The 26,539-nt window shown below is 41.8% G+C and overlaps 1 protein-coding gene across 17 annotated transcripts in view; it reads right to left on the bottom strand.

Annotated features, from left to right (window-relative positions):
• The window catches only part of L3MBTL4 (L3MBTL histone methyl-lysine binding protein 4), a 449,613-nt gene that overhangs the window by 135,353 nt on the left and 287,721 nt on the right, over positions 1-26,539 (bottom strand). The gene's annotated exons all lie outside the window — the stretch shown is intronic.

The raw sequence follows: 26,539 nt of genomic DNA on the forward strand, positions 1-26,539 counted from the left end.
GAGTCTGTTATCTCCCCTCACAAGTCAAGGCTGAGTCCTGAGTCCTGGATGTTATCAGAGCCCAACAGCAGGCTATGGGCAGAAGGATCTGCCAGGACCAATGACCTGGTTCCTTCTGCAGGCTGATGGGCTGTCTCCGTTAGATCCCTGTGTCCACGTCCCTGTCTCCAAAGAGGCCCCAAACCTCTGCCGCTGCTAGAACTGAGGCAGCTACACCAGGGAAGACACACCCAAGACAGGTCACTCGTACATTACCCTGGGGGAGGTACTTCCTGCCAGAGCTTCAGAGATTCTCTCCAGTGAAATAAGAAAAGGAGATCCAACTCATAAGGGTTGTTGTGACCCTGAGAAATCACAAACACATGCCACACACACACACACATCATGAAATGGTAGCTGTTATTGCCATCACAGTGTTATCATCGGCTACACCTAGAGGAGCACATAGTCAAATGCATCAATATCGAGGCAGTTGATTCTTTTTTGAGCACAAGTTCTGGTCCACAACTTTATCATGAGTCCAGCAAAGATAATAAAAATAGACTGGATCTTCTGGGGAAGGCCATATGCATTCTAACCCCAAAAGGACTTTAGTACCAATATCTAGAATGGACTCTGGAACTGGGGACAGGATGGCTAAGATGGTATCAGCCTGGCCCAGCATGATCTATACCTGTATCAGCAACCTTTGCTACAGAAAGAAGGGCGCCTTTACATGCATGTTCTGTAATTTGTAATAATCGGTATTGATCTATTGGTTTATTAATCTATTCAGGTATTGATTCGACAATCCATAAGCATCTGCCACCTGCTAGGTACTTTAGAGAATATGAATTCAGTGAAGAAGTTAAGACACATGTACCAAAAAGAATAATTTATAATAAGAATTAAAAAGCTACCCCTATTGAATGTATGGTATAGGCCCACTATAATACAAGGTGCTTTACATGTATTATTTCTGATGAATATATATTTTTGGCTGAATACCAAAAGGTATTAGCATATTTATTTTACTGGTAAGACAATGGGCTCACACAGCATAAGCAACTTTCCCAAGGCCTCATGGCACTTCCTTGGGAAGTCCTGAAACAAATCACTTAACTATTGGCACTAATCAGGCTGACGAAGGGGGACATGGTTTTTAACACCATCCAAAAAAGAAAATATGAAGGAAGCCATAGCATAGTCCTTGTGCAGGGAGACCCAGAGGCAGGCATTTACAGACCCAATGCAGTCTTGGTTTGCCCTGGTTGCTGGCAGAGAAGATCAGACCAGCATACGCTTGAGTCCTGGGATGAAGCACCGTTCCCAACAGCAGCAGAGCAAGAGCGATCTGGTTAAGCTGCACCATATGGGATTTAAGGAAAATTTCAGGAAGAACTTTCTGTAGGCAAAAGTTGAAAGGCATTAGGCTAACCTAAGAGAGACTGAGAAATATCTTTTTCAAACACAGTGGAGTTTTCATTAAGATACTATGACTCAGAAGTTTTGCTATCCATCTAATACACACTCCCAATTCGAGTTTTTTAAATGATCCTTATAACTACGAATTACTTTTTTTGTAATTTCATGTCACCACCCCTATGTGGTTCATGCTACAAGTCACTAATGCTGCCTCTTCCTAAGGCTTATCTGTCCGGCATCTGTAGACAGCGACCACAGACCCCTCCACAGTGAGCTGTCATAGTCATCAGTGTTTGCTGATGTCGAGAGATGTTCTGCTTCCCTCAGTCTTCATTCATAAATCAGTCTCTCTGGTCACTCAGTCATTCACCTATTTCTAATTTCCTTCTAGTTCCTTTTTTGTCTCTCTGGTAGTAAGGAAGGCAAAATCAAATGGAACCCCAGAGCATTGCTAGAATGGAACAATTCCTGATTCTATGAGGCAAGTCATGTGACTTGTCTGCAACATTTTGAACCTCATAATGTGGGTTCTGAGAATCTGCTGTGACCAAGTTGCAACACTGCGCTCACTTGGTTCTTTGCAGAGAAATAGTTACATTAAGGAGATGGCATCCCAACCTTTTGCCTGCCTTCTTGCAAACTCAGACTCTTACTGATGCGCATGTGCATGCATGTATGCATGCATGTGTGTGTGTGTTTGAGAGACGTACGATTTTGTATAAATCTATTCACATTGAAAAAAAAAAAAAGATGAAGTGGACGTCCTACGTATGATAAAACTACTTTAAAACTACTTTTGAAAGCTTTGGATTTAGCCAAATATTGGGGAAGTACGGTTCTGACATAGTCTCTTCAGAAAATATTTGACCTAAGCTGAAGTTTCTATGACTTAAAGTTGTGTTGGTCAAAGTAAACTGTCAGTGTCTGATTGGCAGGGAGTAATATATTCAAATTCCAGTTGGTTGATTATGGATGGAGACAAGCAAGCTTAGAAACTGCAGGCTGAGAGGGGAGTGCTGAGCCGCACCGTCTCCGCTGGAGTCCTGGCTCTTTTGATTGAGAAGAGGATTTCTCCATTCCTCCTTAACTCACAGAAGAATCTGTCATTTGCAGGAAAGGAAGAGACGGCAGCAGCTATTAGCTTGACCCACACAAAATTGCAGTTTTTAAATGTCAAAGACAGTTGAGTATCAGAAATTTTCTATGGTTCTACCAAATAATTTACCAAAAATGTCAGCCCCAACCTCAACAACAGTGAAGCAGGTGAATAGAGGATATATGCTAAATAAACAAAAAGTTGCCAGACTGTTGCAGACAAACTTTTAAAAGAAAAATTTTTTGACACATAACAAGTAGTCCTCCTACTTTATGATGGAAGGAAACAGAGTGATTACAATTTAAAATACTAGTTTTGTTTTAAGAATACGGAAGCATAATTTTGAATATCTGATGACAAATGAAAAAGTAAATTGTACTAATTCTAAGAGCAGCAATCCTGAACAAGTTTCTGTCTCTGAATTTTAATGAGGTTAGGGTTTGCAAAGTAGCAATACTGAGCTGCTGAGGCTGGACCCCTGCATTTCGGGTGGGATCCCGGAGGCTCCTCAGACTGAATCTTCTCTCCGGCTTTCCACAGCAGGGGTACCTGATTCCACCAGTTGGTACAGTTTCCCTGTATTCCAAGGACTTATCCTGATGTGAGGCCACAGGTAATCCATTAAGCCCAGTCCTCCATTTTAAAGTCCAATGGCAGCTGAAGCAGTGCCCAGGTCTGATGTCTGCACGAATGCCATGTTCAGAAGCCCTAGTCAGCCTCGTGGGGTCTGGTTCCTCTAACTCAGCATCCACCTTGATCCCTGTTTCTAAATGCCTTGCCCTCTGCTTTGACTAGACTCAGGTGCCTTCCTGGTATGGACACTCTAAGTTCTTACTTTGTTTTTACCATCCCCTTCCCATGACACAATTTCTCCCTCTTAATCTTAAACCTAGGATGTGTGGCTTCATTTCCCAGATGCCACCTGGCCAGTCTTCTCTGTGCTTCTCACCCTGAATTACTCCCTGCCAGGTGCTGTGCCCACCAATCGGGATCCCTCCCTTCCTCTCAAACCCTTCCCATGTGGCTCTGATTCCAAGAGTCTAGATGGTGATTACTGTTGCCAAACTCCTTGGATACCAGATTCTGCTCTTCAACTATACTTTCTTCTGGCATCCATAATGTTTCATTTTCTCATACCCAGACAGGAGACTTGATTCCCACTTCTCTCTGAGAGCCCTGTCCTGCTAAAACGGTGGGTGGTGCTCTGTCACATCCTGGAGATGGACAATTCACAGCAGGAGGTTATAACCAAGTTGTCACGACTTACCTAAGGGTAGCTTCCCAGCCTGTATGTGGCTACACCCTCAGGTGACCAGGGGGCCCCGGGGCACCAGAGTCCCAGACCAGTCCTTCCAGCCTCCAGCAGCCTCTAGGCTCTAAGCCCCCTTTTGTTCCCAAACACTGATAGTCATTTTTTCTCTGTGATATGACATTTAAAAAGTTGGAAAGCATGACAAATTTAAGCAAAAACGGCAAAGATGTAATAGCTTCTTGAGTGCTGTAGTTCAAAACATAAATAAATAACCCAGAAGTCAACAGTATTTTGGGAAGAGTGTCAAGTCATTGACAACCTTTCTTGTGATCCTGAAAAGTAAAGTCACCCGAAATAGGCAAGTATCTCCCAGGAGGGGCTCAGATGTGGAAACGTGGCTTCCCATAGCCCAGGAATTAGACAGGCAGACTGTAAAGCACTCTTTAAATGCAACTAACTCACCCCTCCACGAAGCCTACAGTATTTTATAGTTTAATCTCAAGTATTTTGCTAACCAATTATATTCTTTTCCTTCAAGAGGTAGAAAAGACAAGACTGAAGAGTCCTCTCTTAACTGAGAGGTCAGATTCTAACAGGTACTGTGTCTGGGTGGGTCGGGGCATCTCCATGTGGAAGCCTTTATGGAGGAGAAGGTCGGAGGCCTCCCAGAATCAAAGGACAGGAGGAAGCATGAATAGTCATGCCTGTCAGATAACAAGAGAAGGCACTGAGGCTTGGCGGAGAAAGGGGCTCAGCGGTGGAAATGAGAAGAGGTATCTGCTGCCTGCCTCACCCTGTGGCCTCAGGTCCTGATGGCAGCCGACAGACAGCTCTTGCAATGGATTCTGGGAAGCTGCACGCAGCATGGCCGCCTCCCGCCCCCGGAAAGCAACGCCTTCCCCCTACGCTGTTTCCCTCCCTGCCCTTTCACTTCATAAAAATAACCCGCCCCGTTTCAGAACTGTGTTGTCTTCAGTATGCAGTAGCCTACTCTCACACAGTATAAGGATGTTAAGTGAACATCTTTTATTCTTAGAAAATACTGATTGGCCAAATGGCACCAAAAGACATAATAAATACCAAAATACAGATTATTGAAGTTACAGAACAGTGATAATACTTTTCATCTGACTGAAATTGTTGCTGATTTTACCTCTATGAAGAGTAAGAGCAAGTACAGATGATACATGTTGGAATATGGACCGGGAAGTAAGAGCCATCATGAGTTTTTAATATCTGCTAAGGATGTGACATGATTTTTATTATATTGTCCTCAAACACACGACATAGGCAAAAGCTAAATTTTATATATATATATGAAATTTTCAGATCTCAGGGTCAATTTTCTTCAAATTCCTGTGGCTTTAAAATGAGTTTACCTAAGATATTTTTCTCTTATTGCAACTAACTTTTGTTCATAAAATAGCTGATATTGTCACTTAATTGTCATTTCATATACCCAAAAATTTAGTACACATAGAGTAAGGAAAAAAGTATAAATACTTTTAAAGTTTCATAAGAGTCAAAATAAATCTATATACATGTATGACTCAAGGAGTTCAAAGAGTTAGCTGAAACGCATTTGATTCTAAAAATACATTTTCCCTGGGTTAACGCAGCTTGTGAAATGCTGGATATTATAATCTTCTGAATGTGGCCACTTAGGAATCTGGAAGATAATTACTACCTAAATTAAGCAATGTAATCCATTTAGTATAATGGTGAAAAGTGTGGAGTTGAGAATTACAGAAAATTGGAAGAAAGCTACTTGCTCTATAACCTTGGGCAAGTCATTCAACTCCTCTGTTTTTCATTTCCTCATCTATAACATGGTGATAATAGTATCTTATAGGTTTTCTTTTGTGAAAACTAAATGAGATAATCCACGTAAGGCCTCACATAGTGACCAGTACAAATTAAATGCTCATGAGTTTTTAATTTTAAAAAGGCCTATTCTGATATAAAATACTAATTATCCCATTTATTGTGGTTAATGTATTTTTCAACTGTAAAATTTCCATTTGGTTCTTCTTTTATTTTCCATTTATTTGGTAGGACTTTCTGTTCTGCCATTTGTTTCACATGTGTTAAAATTGCTTGTTGAACCATCTTTATAACCGCTGCTTTAATTCTTGTGAGATGATTCTCACATCTGTGTCATCTGCTCATGGCCTTTTCTCACTCAAGTTGAAATTTTCCTGGTTGTTGGTATAATGCGTGATTTGGGGTTGACACCTGGACATTTCGGGGATTATACTGTGGGACTCTAGCTCCTATTCGACCTTCTGTTTTGGCAGGCATCCTTTCACACTGCTTCAGTAGGGGAAGAGGGGCACTGCCTTGTAGTTGCCATGTGGAGGTAAACATCCTCCCTAGGCACCCATGGATGCCACCCTGGCTGAGAGGACACAGATCCATGTGGCTTCCACTGGCACCAGGCGGGGAGTAGGGGAGCAGTGGCCCTGTTAATGTTGGGCTGTGGGGTCAGTCCTGATTCCACTGGCCTCCTGCGACACCACCCTAGCAGAACTGGGGACGGGAGGGACACTGCATTACCCCCGGATGAGGGCATAGGCCCAGGCTCCCCATGTGATCTCCACTGATGCTGGGAGCAGGCTGTAACCACCAAGCATGGATGAAAGCCCCATTTCCCACTCAGCCTTTGTTGACACTGCCTTGGTTGGGGGAGGGGAGTTGGGGGCTCCTTGTTCCAGCTCCACACTCAGTCTTCCATGGGGATGAGGGTGTTTCCTGGGGTGTTTGGTCAGAGAAATGTGGTTATTGTCTAAAGTTTCCATCTTGCTACGCTGCCCCTTTCCTGATCCTTTAACTAGAGAGATAAGGCTCTTCTTGGTGCTATTTTTGCCTTTTCCATTGGCTTTTCCAGGTTTTCATCTTCTCCAACAACCAGCCGAGGATATATGAGGACAAGGAAAACACAGGGAACTCACCACGGTGCTGTTCCCTGGGTCTCCAGATCCCCAATGGGTCTGTGTCCTTCTCTCCACCTTTCAAAGTCTTCCTCTGTTCGCCTGATGTATAATGTCCAGGTTTGGGTGGGAGGAATAGAGAAAAGTATGGCTATTCCCCTTTTCTGGAAGCAGAGGTCCCCTAATGATTCTTTTAATGTTAAGGACTTTATTGGAGACTCCTCCTCAACAAGCACCCTCTCTCTACTTGTCTTTCTAAAGGAAGAACTTGTTCTACTCAACTAAAGCACCCACGAAGACTCGTGGTAGCAAAAGAGGCTTTCAATACAGGCCAGACTGAGTTTCGATCCTGCTTCTATCCCAATGCTCACCTTCTCCAGCTCACAGTTTCTTCAGCTGCAACCTGCAGACTAGAATCCACTCACGTGTCAGTATAAGAGTTGCTCTGAATGAAGAGGGCTTAGTACACTTCATGGCATATGTGCACTCAATAAATGCGATTTCTCTCCAACTCTAATTTATCTTTCTATAATTCATGCTCCTATTGATGATAGGTATTCAATTTTCACATTGCAGATGCATCCCAGAAAGAAGGAGCCATTCTTTCTTTCTTCCTTTCCTTCCACTTGTTATAAATGTGTGCCCTTAGACCAAAGTTGAAATTCTTTTGCATGGCATTCAAAGACCCCTTCCACCTGACCCCAGGCCACCTTTTCAAGTCATTTCCATCTTCAATCCCTATAAACCCTAAGCTCTGGTCACATCAAAATAACCACTGTCCTCCAGTTTTAACAGATACCTTCCAACTTTTATTATATTTTCCTCATTATACTATTGTTTGTATATATCCATCTTCTCTACTATAACTGATTTTTTTTTTTTTTTTTTTTTTTTTGAGACGGAGTCTGGCTCTGTCACCCAGGCTGGAGTGCAGTGGCCGGATCTCAGCTCACTGCTGCAAGCTCCACCTCCCGGGTTTATGACATTCTCCTGCCTCAGCCTCCCGAGTAGCTGGGACTACAGGCGCCCGCCACGTCGCCCGGCTAGTTTTTTGTATTTTTTTTAGTAGAGACAGGGTTTCAATGTGTTAGCCAGGATGGTCTCGATCTCCTGACCTCGTGATCTGCCCATCTCGGCCTCCCAAAGTGCTGGGATTACAGGCTTGAGCCACCGCGCCCGGCCTATAACTGAATTTCTTAAAATCAGAGGCTGTAATTGTTTATCAGTGTGAACTGAGCAAAACTGGGCTATCTCATGCTTCAGCTTGTTTATCAGTGTGAACTGAGCAAAATTGGGTTATCTCATGCTTCAGCAGCTCAGCAGCACATCAGTGTCTAAAGAAATACCAGTCATAGCTGGGTGCGGTGGCTCAAGCCTGTAATCCCAGCACTTTGGGAGGCCGAGGCGGGTGGATCACGAGGTCAGGAGATTGAGACCATCCTGGCTGACACGGTGAAACCCCGTCTCTACTAAAAAATACAAAAAAAACTAGCCGGGCGAGGTGGCGGGCGCCTGTAGTCCCAGCTACTGGGGAGGCTGAGGCAGGAGAATTGCGTGAACCCGGGAGGCGGAGCCTGCAGTGAGCTGAGATCCGGCCACTGCACTCCAGCCTGGGCGGCAGAGCGAGCCTCCGTCTCAAAAAAAAAAAAAAAAAAAGAAATACCAGTCATGTATCTGGTATATGGCAAATTATCTATTTATTGATGTCACTCAAATTGATGCCAAGCAGGATTTTAAGCTTAGAGATCTAGAGAAAAGCCTTCCCACATCTCAATCAGTGCAGAACTTGTTCTCAGTCTCTCATCTCACTCCCTTAATCAGTGTCTCCAAACTCAGCCCGTGTTTGTTCCTTTATTTCCAGTCCCCCTATTTAGCCATCTCAGGTCAACTTCTTCCTCTGAGGAGCTACCTTTGTTCTTCTAGAAAGATTAATCAAGCCTTTCTCACATTCTGACACCTGTATCCATTTTATAGAAGAAACAACAAAAGCCCAACTGCAAAACTGGAGAATTAGCCGCATCCTGGAGAACACTTATCTTCTATCACAATTTAGCCCACTAGGCTCCTGATATGGTTTTGAAAATATTCACAAATTTGAAAGGGTAAAGACTAAAGCACATGGCAAGAAGATGAACTCTGCAGCTGGTGCACACAGAAATAGATGAACATGAAGGGCAACCTCCATTGGAGTTATGAGCTTAGTCATTTCATTAATGTCTGCTCAAGTACCAAAAAGTCAAACCCAAGATGTGATATTTAATTGGTATGCATTAAGAGATGCCCTTTAATTGAGCTTGTACATTATCTGTGCTGTTTGTTATAGGTAATATTTTCAGCAAACTAGACAGGAAGGAAAAAATGCATTAAGAGTGAAGGTGAAAGAGAGAGCGAGCGAGAGAGAGAGAGAGTGTGTGTGTGTGTGTGTATATATATATATAAGTGTATATATACACTTATGATTACTAGAAACTTCCAAGGTATAAAGTACACTCAAGGAATGTAATAGCATGCTATGTAGCAACACTAATGGCCTTTACAAAATTTATGCTGAAACCAGTTTAATGTACTGTAAGTAATTTGTCTAATTTATGCATGGAGAAGATCTGACGAATAGAATCTGCAGTTTAAAATTTTTACCAATACTCTAACTACACAGTTAACATTAAGCACTAAATTAAACGAATGAAGTGATTAAAATGCCACATTATTAACTCAATCAAAACAATTATAGGGATGTTTGTGTTTCTGTTATTAAAATGAACATTTTTGTTAGTATATACAAATTGTTTTCACCTTTTTAATTGTAATATTTTGGTTAAGTGGTGTGAACATGTCAAGGTTATTTTTAATTGAAATATTCTAGTTTTAAAAATATTTAGTTTCTGCAAAAGGCTTTAAAGTATGTTTTTCCTCTTTTTTAAAAAAATGCATTGTTTTCAAACAAAATGTCACAGAAGCGCATTTATCTTGGAAAGCTGTTCAAAGGACACCTGGAAAATAACTCAAAATGTCTTCAAGCACAATTTTAAAAATTATTCATGAATTAAAAGTATGCATTTTGGCAATGAATCATAATTCCATCTTTTGGAATGCCCTAAGTTCAATATACTGAATTTAAATGAAACTAAACAGTTACCTGAATATGCATGAGGATATGTTTACATAGTTATATATTTATGTATACCTGCAAGCATCTAACCTGTGTGTTCAACATTAATATTGACCCAGTGTCAACAGCACACTGAAATGTTTTGAAAGTTCTTTCTCAAAGTGATAAATTCACGGTTATCTTGACAAACCTACGCGCTGAGATTAAAAGTGCAGTCTCTGTGATAGAAAAAGAAAAGCCAAACTAGCCTATCTTTCAACTGCCTGGGCCGAGTGTTCCCAAACACTAACAACTACAAGATTTGCAGAAGTCCTGCTCCCCTCCCCACAAGCCATGTTCTGCGGAGTCCTGTGGGGCACTGCAAAAGCATGCATTTTGGATCTCAATTCAAAAGGTGGCCCAGCTCCTCCTTGGGTCAGAGTTAAAACAAGAGATAACAAGTATTGCTGAGGATGTGAAAAAACTGGAACCCGTCTGGTGAGGCTGTAAAACAATTCAGCCTCTTTAGAAAACAGTATAGAGGTTCCTTAAAAAAATTAAAAATTACATATGATCCAGCAATCCCACTTCTGGATATTTATCCAAAAGAAGTGAAATAAGCACCTCAAAGAGATATTTGTACACCCGCATTCATTGCAGAACTATTCATAATAGACAAGAGGTGGAAAGAATCTAAATGTCCATTGATGCGCAAAAGGATAAAGAAGATGTGCTATATACATACAATGGTATATTATTAAGCCTTAAAAAAAAGGAAATCCTGCCACATGTGACAACATAGATGAACCATGAGGACTTTATGCTAAATAAAAGAAGCAAGTGACAGAAGAAGAAATACTGCATGGTTCCACTTATATGAAGTATCTTATGTAGATAAAGACTTAAGAAGCAGAATGGAGAATGGTAGTTGCCAGAGGCTGCAGGGAGGGGAAACGGGGAGTTGCTGTTCAACAGGTATAAAGTTTTAGTTGCCAAGATGATTAAGTTCTAGAGATCGGCTGTATAACATTGTGCCTATAGCAAGCAATACTGTATTTGTACATTAAAATTTTGTTCGGAAGATAGATCTCATATTAAGAGTTTTTACCGCAATCGAGAAAAAGGAAAAGGTGACCTTTTATCATTCCATAGTCTTCAAGTAAACACTGATTTGTAGATTCAAATATGCACAGATACATTCCATATTAAATTAAGTTAATTGCCAATTATATCCTTTCCAAATTAATTAACACATCAAAGGCAAATGTAATCTGTCATTTAGAGTTTGTAAAGCAGTATTGTCCTTGATAGAAATAAGAAACCAAATTAGAAATCTTCATGAAATCTTGAAGGGAGCTCTTTAAAAATAGCTGTTTTAAAAAGAGAAAACAACCCTGAGACATTAAAAGATTGGGGGCATTACTGGGGATATACCCAAAGGATTATAAGTCATGCTGCTATAAAGACACATGCACACGTATGTTTATTGCAGTACTATTCACAACAGCAAAGACTTGGAATCAACCCAAATGTCCATCAGTGACAGACTGGATTAAGAAAATACGACACATATACACCATGGAATACTATGCAGCCATAAAAAAGGATGAGTTTGTGTCCTTTGTAGGGACATGGATGCAGCTGGAAACCATCATTCTCAGCAAACTATTACAAGAACAGAAAACCAAATACTGCATGTGCTCACTCATAGGTGGGAATTGAACAATGAGATCACTTGGACACAGGAAGGGGAACATCACACACCAGGGCCTATTGTGGGGAAGAGGGAGGGGGGAGGGATAGCATTAGGAGATATACCTAATGTAAATGACGAGTTAATGGGTGCAGCACACCAACATGGCACATGTATACATATGTAACAAACCTGCACGTTGTGCACATGTACCCTAGAACTTAAAAGTATAATAAAAAATATATATATATATACACATATAGGTGATAAGGATGAACATTTATTTCTTTCAAGACAATATGATCAATATTACTTTTTCTACCATACACTATTCTAAAATATTATTCAAATAAATGGTTTTTCAACTATATGTTGCTGAGAACACCACCAATTTTTCTTTTTCTTTTTTCTTTTTTTTCTTTTTTTGAGACAGTCTCGCTCTATCTCCCAAGCTGGAGTACAGTGGCATGATCTCAGCTCACGGCAACCTCCGCCTCCGGGGTTCAAGTGATTCTCCTGCCTCAGCCTCCCAAGTAGCGGGATTACAGGCACATGCCACCACACCTGGCTAATTTTTGTATTTTTAGTAGAGATGGGGTTACACCTGTTGGCCAGGCTGGTCTTGAACTCCTGATCTCAGGTGATTCTCCTGCTTTGATCTCCCGAAGTGCTGGGATTACAGGCTTGAGCCACTGCACCCAGCCAATATTTTAGAAAAGACTATCAGTCTATGCCGGGCACGGTGGCTCACGCCTGTAATCTCAGCACTTTGGGAGGCTGAGGCAGGCAGATCACCTGAGGTCAGGAATTTGAGAACAGCCTGGCCAATATGATGAAACCCCGTCTCTATTAAAAATACAAAAAATTAGCTGGGAGTGATGGCGGGTGCCTGTAATCCCAGCTACTCTCAAGGCTAAGCCTGGAGAATCCCTTGAACCTGGGGGGTGGAAGTTGCAGTGAGCTAAGATCATGCCATTGCACTCCAGCCTGGGCAACAAGAGTGAAACTCTGCCTCAAAAAAAAAAAAAAAAAAAAAAGAAAAAGAAAAAAGAAAAAAGACTCTCAGTCTAACCTAAAATATATGAATAGATATTTTCATTTCTATTAAATTTAGGTAGTAAAATTATACAAAAATCAAAGAAAGATACCATCAAAACACACTTTGATTAGTCTAATATTAAGAGCAACAACAGGTCATACTTCCGTAGTTTTTACTATGCATGATACACTGAATTAAATTTCCTTTATATATTAGCTCATGCAATTCTTAAAATACCCCTGTGAAGTAGGGACTATTATTATCTGCATTTTATGGATGAAGGAACTGAGGTACAGAGAGGTTAAAGAAGTCATTCTAGGTCAAACAGCTAAGAAGTTATACAGATAGGACTGACTCCCCAGCAGCTTGATGCCAGGGTCTAGTCTTTTAACTGCTCTGCCAAACTGCTTCTGAGGCTAGATTTTTCTCTGAAGACATTAGAGAAAATAAAAATGATGAAACACCTGGCACAATGCCTTGTACATACTAGGTACTTTGCCAAATGGATCCTGATGATATTAACATATTTATATAACACCCTTGGTATTGTTGGTTGTACACGGAGAAGAATGAAGAGGGAACATAGAATACTTTGAGGGAATTTAAGCTGTTTAGTGTTTTTAAAATTTCATCCCCAAATGTACTGAGTTGCTGCAAGAATAAAACATGGTGAGAAAGGAATTCTTTAGAACAAAGGCACATTCTCTGCATGGGATGAAATGTAATGTGGAGAACTGGCCATCTGGATCATTTCTTATTGGGACAAGCTGTAATTTATAAAAACCCTGAGAAAAGAGAAGAAAATAGAGAAGAGAGAGCCTTGACTTTCTGCCAGAAAAAGGCTTTAAAGCTCTATCCTAGCAAGTTTTAAATGGAAATTTAAACATTTCATACCCACATATACACATACTAAAGTTGCACGTACACAGTCAAATACAACATTTTACCTAACACAGCTTTACAAGCATCCAAATAGTATCCTATTTTAGTTAAAGCCAGGATTAGGAGGTAAAAGCCTCTGCCATTTAAATCCATCCACAAATCTCTGTAGAATGCCCCTGTGTGCACAGCCCTGGACTAGGGATGTGGTGCCCAACATATGGCAAGGGTCCCCCCTCAAGGGACTTTGACCTGGGAACTAGGAAAAAGTGAATTACAAATCTAAAAGGCAAACGTAGGCAAATATTGTTGTTTATTATAATTATGTATATGTTTTAAAATGACATCATAACAATAGGCATATATACTTATTAAGCATTTAATACAAAACCAGGCATTAGGATGGTGCCAATGATTTCACTGAGAGTGTACATTATTTCATTAAATAAATACCATATAGAAAGTTCGGTTTTCATGAAATTGCTCCTGTTGCCGCCCTTGTTGTTTCCTAGTTTGCTGCAGAGGAGGGGGCAGAGGCAGGCTCCTGAAATAGGACTGGCCTCAATCAGTTCAAGGGAGGAGACAGAGATGATATATTGAGGGGCTGAGGGGTGGGCCTGGGAAGGACCCTTCCTTGTGATGGGGACTGGAGGATAATATCTGGCTAGGAGCTCAACTGATCAGATTCAGTTGGCTCTTGAACTGGGAAAGTGCCTAGACGACAGTCTGGAAGATCATTCTCACCGCCCTGGCTGTGAGGAGCAGCCTGAGGGATGGGGGCAGGACCTCCATGGACAGCACGCAGGCGGGTCTGGGAAAGTGGCTGCAACAGAAGATGTTGGATCTGAACACATTCTACAAAAATAGTGGTATTGGGACCTTAATAAATGTGGGAGTTGTTAAAGAAAACAATGGAATGGAAACTCATGATTGTGATGATAAAGACGGGGAGGGCAGCGATGCTGATGTGGGGCTAAGATAATAGACTTTGTTACTAACATTTTAAGTGGCAGGACTGGCAGTATAACTCTAGACTCATTCTGCAGGTGACCAGAGGTAGAAAACTCAGACTCGAAGATGACTTTTGGGGCACCACCAGCAGATGCCTGTGGCTGAAGCAGAAGATAGATGCTTCTCAAAGTTTCAGCCTCTCACAGATTGGCCACTGCACATTTCATGTATCTATTTAACGTTGCCTGGAAATCTCCAAAGGTTTTACCGAGCACCGCTTCAACTTGTTTACTTTGCCCAAGTGACAAGTGAGAAACAGAATTAACCACTTGAGCTCCCCCCAAAATCATGCGCCATGCCAACAGGAAGGAGATGGTCTGAAGAGGCTTCCTCCCGCATCTATGTCACTTGCAACACACTCCTGGAATGGGGTTCTCATCTAATTTGAGCAAGGAGACTCTCAGCCCTTGCTACACCAACTAAAACAGGAGTGTCACGCATGGTCCCTGGTCTCCAACTGAGTCCAGGTTGTGGATAGTTAATGACAGCCATAAATGGTCGAGCACATATGCTTTAGTCTAAAGATACTTTCAGACATGAACAACATCACTGCAGCCAGGGGAAGACTCCAGGAAGATGTGGGACTTGTGCCTGGCACTGAGGGGAAATCATATTCAAAACAGCAGAAAAAGTTTTCTTTTGTCTTTAAATCTGTCAATTTAAAAACTTGCTTATAACAAAGTTTCAACAGAAATTTTCCAGTTGCATGTGTTGTTGGCAAATCTGTGTGGATAAGCTGGCATATTAAGCTCTCCAGATGTGTTAGTTATACAATCTATGAAGATTGAAACTAGGTCCAACTTGCAATAATATAGATTATGCAGGACCATAAATTGATCTCATCATGGTTTTATAGAATGGGATTTCACAGCTAGAGTCACTGAGTAGGAGTCCATTCATTTAAAAAAATAAATTGAAGCAGTCAATCTTGGGGCATTTCTAGAACTCAGAAATACTAGCTCGATGGCTGTCCCACTTCCCCTCCTCTGAGCCTTCTGAGGGCTCCCTCCTTGCTTTTTGGGGTACATGTGTCTCTCCACATCCTCAGATTCAACCAACCACAGATAAAAAATATTTGAAAAAGAAACTCAAACAATTAAAAATAACACAAAAAACAAATATAGTATAACAACTATTTACTTAGCTTTTATTTTGCAGTAGGTATTACAAAGAATCTAGAGATGATTTAAAGTGTACAGGAGAGTATGTATATGTTACAGGCAAATACTATACCATTTTATATAAGAGACTGAGCGTCTTCAAATTTTAGTATTCTCCAGGGTCCTAGAACCAATCTCCTATGGGTACCAAGGAACGACTGAATTGTGACTTTCAAGGGACTGTGAATCTATACAGATGTGTACATTTAGAGAGAGTTTAAGGTAGGGATGGTCTGGAGGAAGAAAAGTAGTGAAGGTAAATCAGGATTTCTTTCTGGTTTTAAAACATGCAATATCTTTCTCAATAGATCACATGATCTTTTCTCTGAAAAATGGCCAATATCTTTTAGATCAGTAGTGGACCACTTTTTAAGTGTGAATTTAGATCAGAACTGGACCACTTTTTAAGAAACGTTTTCCTGTTTCCTTCTGATTTTATTTTTTTATAGCATGTGTGCAGGCATTATGCAAGTATGTGTATGTATGTAGATAGATTTAGTCATTGTCATAACCATTGTCCTGAGGCTTGCATTTCTCATTTCTAGGATAATCAACTCCAAATTCCTGGGCACCAGTGACAACCCTGTGGGTGACACAGCAGCTGTCCAGGACGTCCCTGCCCTTTTGCTGGCCTTAGCACCTCTCTACTAGGCTACATGCTCTTCTTGGAGGCCCTTTCTGAATGATTCATTAATACCATTCCAGAGCCTGTTTGGGGTCAAAATCCTTGTGAGAATCTACTGAACACTGTGGTACCCCTGGCTAAACAAATGCCCACGTGCAAACCTACACAAAAGCAGCAGACCTGTCAGTGAGCTCGCAGCCCCCTTGGAAGCTGCCATGCACCCCAGAAGATGCCAGGCCAGGGAGAGTCTCAACACGCAGAAGATCCCTAACAACTACGGGTCCCTGATCCTCTCTTTATTTACCAATGAGAGAGATTTGCATTACTTCTTCAAACTTTCATTTGGTCTTTTCTAATATTTCCTTTTTCCCTTAAATAAAAGAGAAGTGGAAGGTCAGTGCACCCTCCAGGCACTGAGCCATCTGTCAGCCCATGTGCACTGGGGCCAATAGACTCCGGATCTGGACCAGGGCAGGCTGAGGTGGATTTACACATGGACTGAAGGAGGAGTGGATAGCATCTGTCTGTAGAGCCAAGGATGTGCCTTACCACAGATATTTACTAACGGCCCACAGAAATGATTTAAAACAACTTTGTGGTGAAGTATAATAACTCAGTCTACATACTCCCTCCCAGGCTGGTAGTGTCTCTGCTTCCAGTGGGAAACTCTAATGTCATTTATATCTGAGACCACTATCGACTTTCAAAATTTAATTTACTGGTAATAGAGTGAAAATATGTGGCACTTACTATTATTTTGGAAATGTCATCTGTACATTTATGAGAGTCAGTTCTTACACACACATACACATACCTGTTCTGCTTTTGTATTTCTCTCTCGTGTGTGTGTGGTGTCTTTCTGTGTGTGTGCATGCATGTCAGTGGACACATGTATGTGTGGGGGCTGTGGACATGTGTGTGTGTGCATGTGGATATGTGTGTGTATCCTCATGTATACGTGTGTGTAGGGGGTTGTATGTGTGGCATGGGTGGGTGGATGTGTATATGTGGCTATACATGTGTATGTGTGTGGGGGACATGTGGCTGTGCGCATGTGGGTGTATGTGTATATGTGTGGTGTGTGTATGTGGGTGTACATGTATACGTGGGGGGTTGTATGTGTGGCATGGGTGGGTGGATGTGTATATGTGGCTATACATGTGTATGTGTGTGGGGGACATGTGGCTGTGCGCATGTGGGTGTATGTGTATATGTGTGGTGTGTGTATGTGGGTGTACATGTATACGTGGGGGGTTGTATGTGTGGCATGGGTGGGTGGGTGTGTACATGTGGGTGCACATGTGTATGTGTGTGGTGTGTTTGCAGTTGGGTGTACATGTGTATTGTGTGGGGTGTGTGTGTACACATGTATGTGTGCTTGCTGTGGGCATCAGAGAAGACATGGTCAATGACAGCTACACATGAGCATCACTTGTCTGCCTATAGTTACTATTTTGTAGAATAATAAAAGAACAAGGGTAAGAGAGGAGGAGAGTGCTGGATAGCTGCATTCTCATTTTCTAATTTTCTGTGTGTTCATGGAATTTTGTTCATGCCCATTTCCACCTGGTCTCAGACCTGTGTATAAATGGTTCCTTTCTTCCTTACACCCCTTTGCTCCCTTTCCTTCCACCCCCCAAGGTCCTATCTCTCCTCTGGCTTCCTTTTCCTCCTTAGCAATGAGCAATGCCTAGACCAAGAGTTACGTTCACCATTTGCAAGGAAAAGAAAGAACCTAAGAAGAGACGCAAGCAGGAAGAGAAGGATCGGAAAAAGAGAATAAGATGGAGCTGGAGAGGTAAGAAAGAGAAATGAGATAAATAGCGCTGCAAAGGAGTGAAAATGAAAGGAAGATGCAAATGGATAAGGGTTTCCTTTGGGGCTGATGAGAGTGTTCTAAAATTGTGGTGATGGTTGTACAACTCTGTGAATTCATTAAAAACCACTGAATGGCTGTGAATAACCACTTTAAATGAGTGAACTGCATTGTATTTGAATTATAATGTAAGAAAGTTGTCATTTTAATAAAAGTGACCTAGGATTTTTAAAAAAATTATTATTATTTTCTAAGCACAGTAGTCCCTGGGCCAACTTTATGCAGAGCAAAGCTTCTCTGCTAAGAACCCCACTTCAGCCCATGAAATCACTTGCACATTGAGGTTCCATGGCAGATGGCCTTTCCTTGTCACTAGAGATGGAGAATCCAAGAGGAAGCTGCAAATGTGAACGAGAGAGACAGAAGACAAGAAACAGCCCGCTGCAAAGGGTGTCTGCTCAGTCTCCCCGGTGTGTGAACTACTGAGTGTCTGCCCTTCTCTTCTGAGCGCTGGAACACATTTTATTTATTTATAATTGACAAAATTATACAGATGTATATACATACATATTTACTGTGCACAATATGATGTCTTCAAATATGGATACATTGGAGAATGACTCAATCTAGCTAATTAACATATGTATTACCTCTCATACCTTTTTTATGGTAATAACAATTAAAATCTACTCTCTTAGCAATTTTCAAGAATACAACACGTTGTTATTAACTATAGTCAACATGCTGTGCAATAGACCTCCTTGACTTATTCCTGTAACTGAAACTTTGTGCCAACATCTCCGCAGCCCCACCCAGTCCCCGGTAACCACCATCTCCGCAGCCCCACCCAGTCCCCGGTAACCACCATCTCCGCAACCCCACCCAGTCCCCGGTAACCACCATCTCCGCAACCGGTAACCACCATCTCCGCAGCCCCACCCAGTCCCCGGTAACCACCATCTCCGCAGCCCCACCCAGTCCCCGGTAACCACCTTTCTACCGTCTGCTTCTATGAGTTCAACGTTTTTAGATCCTATAAAGTGAACTCATTCAGTATTTATCTTTCCTAAATAAATTTTATGAGGTGAAAATAGACAACTAACTAGTAGAGATGCCCACTTGCTTAACAAGGCTAAACAATTTCCTGACTACTGCAAACACACACACACACATGCACACACATCAATGTGTAACTGAACTAATGACCTCAAGTCACTGTCAAAACAGTCCTGTTCCGTCTCTAAAATTATAGCCTTTTAAACCTATTTTTTAAAGGAATTCATCCTAGCATTACATTCTTCGACAGCTGAGGATCACATCTTTTCTCCATAGTTAGTCTACCTTCCAGTGAAATCTCTTCTCCCTTTGCTGCACTGGCACGTCACGCTGACTGACTAGGAAAGCAGGTAAGCATGTCTTTTGAAGTATTCAAATTGAGTGCATCACAACTAGAGCCTGCAAGGAAGGCACAAAGATGCTGCGCGTATTCTTTGACTGCACAGAGGCCTCTTCCGGCTTCCTCCCTACGTCTCCGCTTTGCTCTGTGTACACAGATCTGCAAATAACTAATCTCTGGATAAGCGCAGGATGTCCCTATTTTAAAATCTCTGCTCCGTATTCAGACTGTAAACCTGAAATGGAGAATACCCACTTTTTGTCTGAATCTCCAGCAATACTTAAAATGCAATAAAAGTGTACGTTACATTTAAAATATGGCAGATATATACGACTCATTCTTTGGAAGTTTAAAGAAGAATATAGTGTTTAGGATGTCATAGCTATATTTATTAAAAAAAAAAAGAAATTGGCTTTTGGAGAGGAAGTCTCTCCTCAATGGAATTCAAAGTTAAATGAATGAAAGATAATCTTTAAGATGCATGATTGATACAATAGCTTCTTGTCAGTTCTTAGAACATTTAGAATTAATCAAATTATACAGCAAAGTAGAGGGAGAAATTGCCTCTATAGTGTCCGGGAATGCACATGGTAAGTGATGAATTTTTCCATTAGCGTTGATGAGCTGTGCCTGGTTAACTCCCTGGCACGTCGCAGAACAGAGCGCGTATCATCTGTCTTCCATATTTAATCCCATTTGTTTGTATACTGCATCTTTCACTCAGTGATTCCCAAAAAGCAATTTCAGGGATGATAACATTACAAGAAAATATGAAACTGGATATACTGATAACAAAAACAAAGAAGATGGACTGGAGTCTTGGGAAAAACAAAGATTAGTCTTCATGTGTTGTACACAACTAACTTGTATCTGATTAGTATTAAAGACTAACACATTCATTCATGGAAATGGGAATCGTATCTTCTGTTTTCAGAAGCTGTGATATAGAGGATAACAAAGACTGCAACAGAAGGTCTATTCAAAATAGTTTCAAAATGCTACATTGTATAACAAACCTGATAAAGTTCTGTAAACTGTGACACATATATTAATTGGAGGCAAGTGTCGGCCAAAAAAAAGCAAATAAAAATCAAAAAATAGCAACTTGTATTAATATAACACTTCACTTCCAAAATGCTGAAAGATTACACGGAATGATGTGACAGTGCCTCCTGTAGGCTCCTTTGAACCCTCTAAGTGTTCATTTTGCTTTATTTGGTAAATGCAGACAATGGAGAATGGAAGAAGTTTTCTCAAACGTTATTTACCGATTCACCTGATTCAAGATCACTAACCTGCTGCCTTCCTCTACTCCACTCTTAGGGTGCTTTTCTTTTCATGTCCTACTAATAATGAACAACTCAAAGATAACTTGAGTTCATGGCTATACTTACTTTTTCAAACACTGGATATTGAACGCCCAGTAACACTAATAATGAAACACAGTGTTTTAAGTTGTTCCAATATACACTTGCACAATGTTTGGAATTGTCCTCCATCTGGAATATAATGTCATCACTGATGTTTCTCCACAGTCTACCTACCTGGAGATTAAGACCTAATCCAAATGAAATCCTTCCCTCCCTTCCTTCCTCCTTTTGCTTTCTTCCAAAAATATTAATTGAACACTTACTAGATGCAAAGAACTGTTGTAGGCATTGGAGATACCATGGTGAGCTACACACACACACACACAACACACAGACACACACACACAGACATCTACATAAAATAAGATTAATGTGTAAAATACATATTTCAGATGACAGTGAGTAAAGCAGGGAGAAGTATGCCCATGCTCCTGTGTGTGCCAACAGCCTCACTGAAGGAACTTGAAGGAGATAAGAGCAGGGCCAGGCCTCCCTTCTGCCAATAAACAGCCCTTCCCTGCCACCTTCTTATTTAATGCAGTTGGCCGACTCCACTAATATGCCACAGTGACCATCACTTCCTCTAGGAAGCTTTCTGTCACTACTCCACTTCAAATTAACCTCTCCCTCCTTAGTACTAAAACCCTGGGTATCTTTTTCTGTGCTTCTCCTAAAATACTCATGATTTGCTCTTTTTTATTAAGTCATCTGTATTCATATATTTTGTATACTTTCAACATAACTATACAAGCTCCTTGATAGTATGTATAATCCCTTTATCATTTCTTGTAGATTCTGTCATAGTGCCTTGGACACAGCAATATTTCAACCAATGTTTCCAGAATAAATAATCAGTCAAGAATATCAGTGAAGCAAAATTGCATTTCCAGAATTGCATCACTCCTTGCTCAATATCTGCCATTTGATTTATCTGAAACCTTTCTTCCCTTATTTGTTTCTTAATATTAGGATTCTCAAATCTATTTTTCAAAAAAGCTTACGAAAGCTCTCTTAGTGGTTTCCATCCACAGGTGTGCCAGGCACTCTGTGAGGATGCAGGACCCAGTTATGGCCACTACATACTGCTGCCTTCAGTGTTGGAGGAGGATGAGTCAAAGGATACCCGCAAAGGTGGAGCAGGTTCACTTGGGGGTGGAGACACAGTGCTTTAGGAAACAAAGGAGGTCACACAGAACACGGCGGAGGAGCAGCCGTGGAAACCTGATAATTGATGTGTACATTGTGTTATAATGGGTGGGGTTCACCAAGTGAAGTGTCAGTGAGATTGGGACAGTGACAGGCTCTTCACCAGCCAGAGAAGCCAGCTCATTTGAAGGACATGGCGTGTAGCACATGCCAGAGCTTAAGTGCAGCTACAGTGTCAACGGGCCTTATAAGCTGTTTGGATGGTTGTTTGAGAAATGGGCAGAGACACTGGGAGGTGCTTAAAGCAGAGCGGTGGGACAGGGAGATTCACACTTGGGAGTGACTGGTCTAACTGCAGTGAGGTAAACAATCTGGTGGCCCAGTGAGGAGGGTGCTGACTGATTCAGGAGAACGGGCGTGAACTACATCACTGGTACATATGGCGACAAAGAGGCAAATCTGGAAGAATTTAGTCATAATCAGAATCTACTGACAACACTGGATGATTCACCATCAGGGGTGAGAGAGGGAATGGGTTAAGAATGACATCTCACTTTACAAGCTTCATAACTGGACACATGATTATACCCACCCCACCCATTTGGGTGGAGGGAATGAGTTCGACTTTGAATATGAGAAGCCAGCAACTCCCTACAAGGCGATGCTCATTGGGCAGTTCAATACATGGGTCTCTGTTCAAGGCAGCCTGTGGCAGAGGTGTCTATCAGAAGCCATGCACATTTAAATGTATCTGCAGCCATGGTCAAAATGAAACCATGGGAAGACTCAAGGAGGGTTTACAGAGTAAGCATGGCAGGAAGTAGTCTTCATCCTTCATGAGCATTAGAATCGCTCAGAGAACTTTAGAGTAAGCGTGGTCACAAAGTGGTCTTCAGACCTGTGCACATTAGAGCCACCCAGAGAACTTTAAAGCAACCTCTGTATCTGGGCTCCACCCCAAGTCAATACAGTCAGATGCCCTCGGAGGTGGGGCCCAGGCCTCTGTTTGCTCGGTGTGGTGCTTGTGATCCCATGCACAGCCAGTGTGAGGAACCTCTGCATGGGGTGGGCAGAGAGGAGGACCAGGAAGAACGCTGAGCAACAGCATCTTGGGAGTGGGTCCAGTGGGACAAGGCAGACTGAGGAGCAAGAGAGAAGGACAAGAGAAGGCAAGATCCTGGAAACCAGGACAGAGATGCTGTAACAGCTAAAGTGGTAGTGAAACTGGAGCAAAATCAACACCAATAGTGTCGCAGAAGAGCAGGACATGAAGCGGTTTTAAAAGGACCACAGGGTTCAGCAACAAGGAGGCTCAAGGTGACCTGGCCAGAGCTAGGAGTGGCACTGTAACCAGAGTCACGTGACAGGGCTCCAAGAAGTGCTGGGGGCATGGGAACGGGAGGACAGGCCATCCCTCTGTCCCTCTAGGATGTGTTATGTTGTTGTTGTTGTTGTTGTTTTGAGACAGAGTCTCACTCTTTAGCCCAGGCTAGAGTGCAGTGGCATGATCTCAGCTCACGGCAACCTCCACCTCCTGCGTTCAAGCGATGCTCCTGCCTCAGCCTCCCAATTATCTAGGATTACTGGCGTGCACCACCACGCCCGGCTAATTTTTGTATTTTTAGTAGAGACGGGGTTTTGCCCTGCTGGTCAGTCTGGTCTCAAATTCCTGACTTCAGGTGATCCACCCGCCTCGGCCTTCCAAAGTGCTAGGATTACAGGCGTGAGTCACCATGCCCAGGCACAAAAGTTATCTTGAATTAGAAAAAAATTGTTTGTTTTTTAGAGATTTGGGCATGATTAAATTTTTATTTTTTGCTGGATATATCCCATATTAAAAGGCATAATACATATGTATGCTGTTTATAACATAATTATAAAGCAAATACCTGTGTAGCCAGAATCATGGTCAAGAAACTATTTCCAGTCTTACAAAACCCCCATGTGCCTTTCAAACCCTGTGTTGACCTTTGCTCGGTCACTTCTGTGCTTTCATTCATACTATTACCATCTACGCATGTATCCCTATGCAACACTGCTTAGTTTTGTGGGTTCCAGAATTTCTTATCCTTTGCATTACACTATATGTATTATTTTGGTGTTACAGTATTTTTCACACAACGTGATGTTTGTGAGATCCACACACGTTGTTGTTGTGTCTGGCTGCAGTTTATTCCTTTGCATGGCTGCATAGTTTTCCTTTGGATAAATATACTCAGAGATGTTTAGATCTTGTGGAAGATTCCCTTAGAAACGAAGAGACTGAGGGTCAATAAGCGGGACTAATTTATAGACAGGTGACTGACAAAGGCGGGGTGAGGTCAGAGACTGGCATGAAACAGAAGGAAGGACTTGTTTTTGTCCTGCCAGGACGAGAGAGTCATGATTGGATGGCAATTATTTTTTCAGCAAAGTGGGAGCTGAGGTCTGTCTTGTGAAGTGGGAAAGGGAAAGAACACAGAAATTCTACAAAATAGCTGCTGTAAGGGAAGTTAAGAGACTTCCCAGAGAGAACTGAGGCCCGAGCAGAGCCACAGAACATGGCTCTAAGCTGCCAACAGCAACTAATTTGAGTGGATAATTCCCTCAGGCAGCCATCAGCATCCCATCTTTGGTAGGAGGGCAGGAGGATGGGAAAAGCTGTGAAACTGGTGGAGTTAAAGAATGTAAGTTCAAATGATGAGTCTGCTACTTACTAGGAACCAGCAAGATAGCTGATCCCTCTGAACCTGTTTCCTCATCTAAAGAATTGGAGATAAGACCCTTTGTAAAACGTTTGTGGTGATAAGTACAGTGTCCTATGTCAAAATCTTGACACGTAACAGAAACCCAATATTTGAAGTATTAAAAAAACATTCTTAGTGGATCATTAACAATAAAACCACAATGTCATGGTTAGTAATGACATATTCTTGATATTCACATATTGGACTAATGCTGAATAAACTCACAGAAAGAATTTCCAATTCTCTGTATTAATAACACAAGATGGAAATGCCAGCCCTTATGTTTACTACATCAAATGTGCCATGAAGGCCACCCATCAACCACAGGTTCAGGTGCCTGAGAACACAGCCAGGCTGAACATACTCAGGCCGCACTCCCAACCTCTGATCTCTGAGGGTAAAAGGTTACAAAGGCTCAGAACCAAGTTGTAGAGGCTCCTGTCACCTCCTCTGCCCCATCTGTGGCCTCTTCCCCATGCCCCATTATCACCACCCAACCCCAAGCTCCAGGTATTTGAAACTACATGCAAACTCTCTCTCTCTGTCTCTCAAACACATACACACACACACACACACACACACACACACACACACACACACACACACACACACACACACTTGCTCTGTCTCAGCTACTCCCTTTTGCTGGAATATCCCTCCTATCCCCCTTTGTTTGGTTAAATCTTACTCATCCTTAAGGACTCGTCAAAGATACCACCTTTTCCCAGAAGCTTTTCTGGAAATCCCTCAACTGGATACAGAGATGCTCACATGACCACCTATGGCTCTCAAAACACACCTTTCTGCATCACTGAATTAACTTTCTAGGTATCACTCATCTCCTTCCCTGACTGAGCTTCCAGATACAGAGATAGATCTTACACTTAGCACAGTGCTGGATGCCTAAGGACATTCAATACACGCTTGGTCAGTGAAAGAACAAAAACTCTGAGAAAAGAAGGGAACATAAACCATTTCCAGGTGATATAGTTTTGCTGAAGACTTAAGCACGTATTTTTATTGAAGATATTAATGCAAACTCTTTTACTTTTTCACCAATCTTAAGTTTCTACAGTGTTTTTCTCTAAAGTACCTAGCTAGCTCTTCTACTCAGAAGAAACCCCTAAAAACACAACATAAACATTTTATTAACTACTTATGCGACCTTATTTTAAAACACTGGTAAGTAACAACAAAAGGGGTTAACTAAATGAACATTAAATGTTTTATTCTTTCAGGGGCTTGCAGTGTGTTTGCATATATTATAGAAAAACAGTACTTTGATCCTTTGGCCCAAATGCTCACATCAAGGTAAAAATCACATACTTCAATTTAGCCAGAACTTTCTAATAGATTTGGCACAGGTTTTTGTTTTGTTTTGTTTTTGGACTAGAACAGTATTCCTCCCTTCAAAGAGCTTCCTTTGCAAGGCTGAGCTCCACTTTGGCTGGGTGGCTCACAGCCAGCTCATCCCCGAATTTCCACCAGTTATTAACCATTACAATTATGCCAAGTCGCAGGTAGTGAAAGAGAGAGCACTGGTTTATTTGCCACCAGCTGCTGACTTGATTTTTCAGAAATATGACAGCCAGGAACACTGTACTAAAATCCTTAGCACTTACCTCTGCGAACAAAAATTAGGAGCTGTTTGGAGCCACAGTCAAAAGGAACCTGAAAATGCAAACAGCTGACCAATTGCAGATGGCACCTAAATGCCGGGCACAGTATAACGCAGAGATTTTCCTCGTGCCCAGGATGTAACATCAGTCTGCTGCTTAACACAACATGGTTTTTAATCCTTTTTAAAAAGTCTTTTGGCCGGGCGCGGTGGCTCAAGCCTGTAATCCCAGCACTTTGGGAGGCCGAGACGGGCGGATCACTAGGTCAGGAGATCGAGACCATCCTGGC

Source organism: Macaca mulatta, chromosome 18 (genome assembly GCF_049350105.2).
Source record: "Macaca mulatta isolate MMU2019108-1 chromosome 18, T2T-MMU8v2.0, whole genome shotgun sequence".
Taxonomy (NCBI): Eukaryota; Metazoa; Chordata; class Mammalia; order Primates; family Cercopithecidae; genus Macaca; species Macaca mulatta.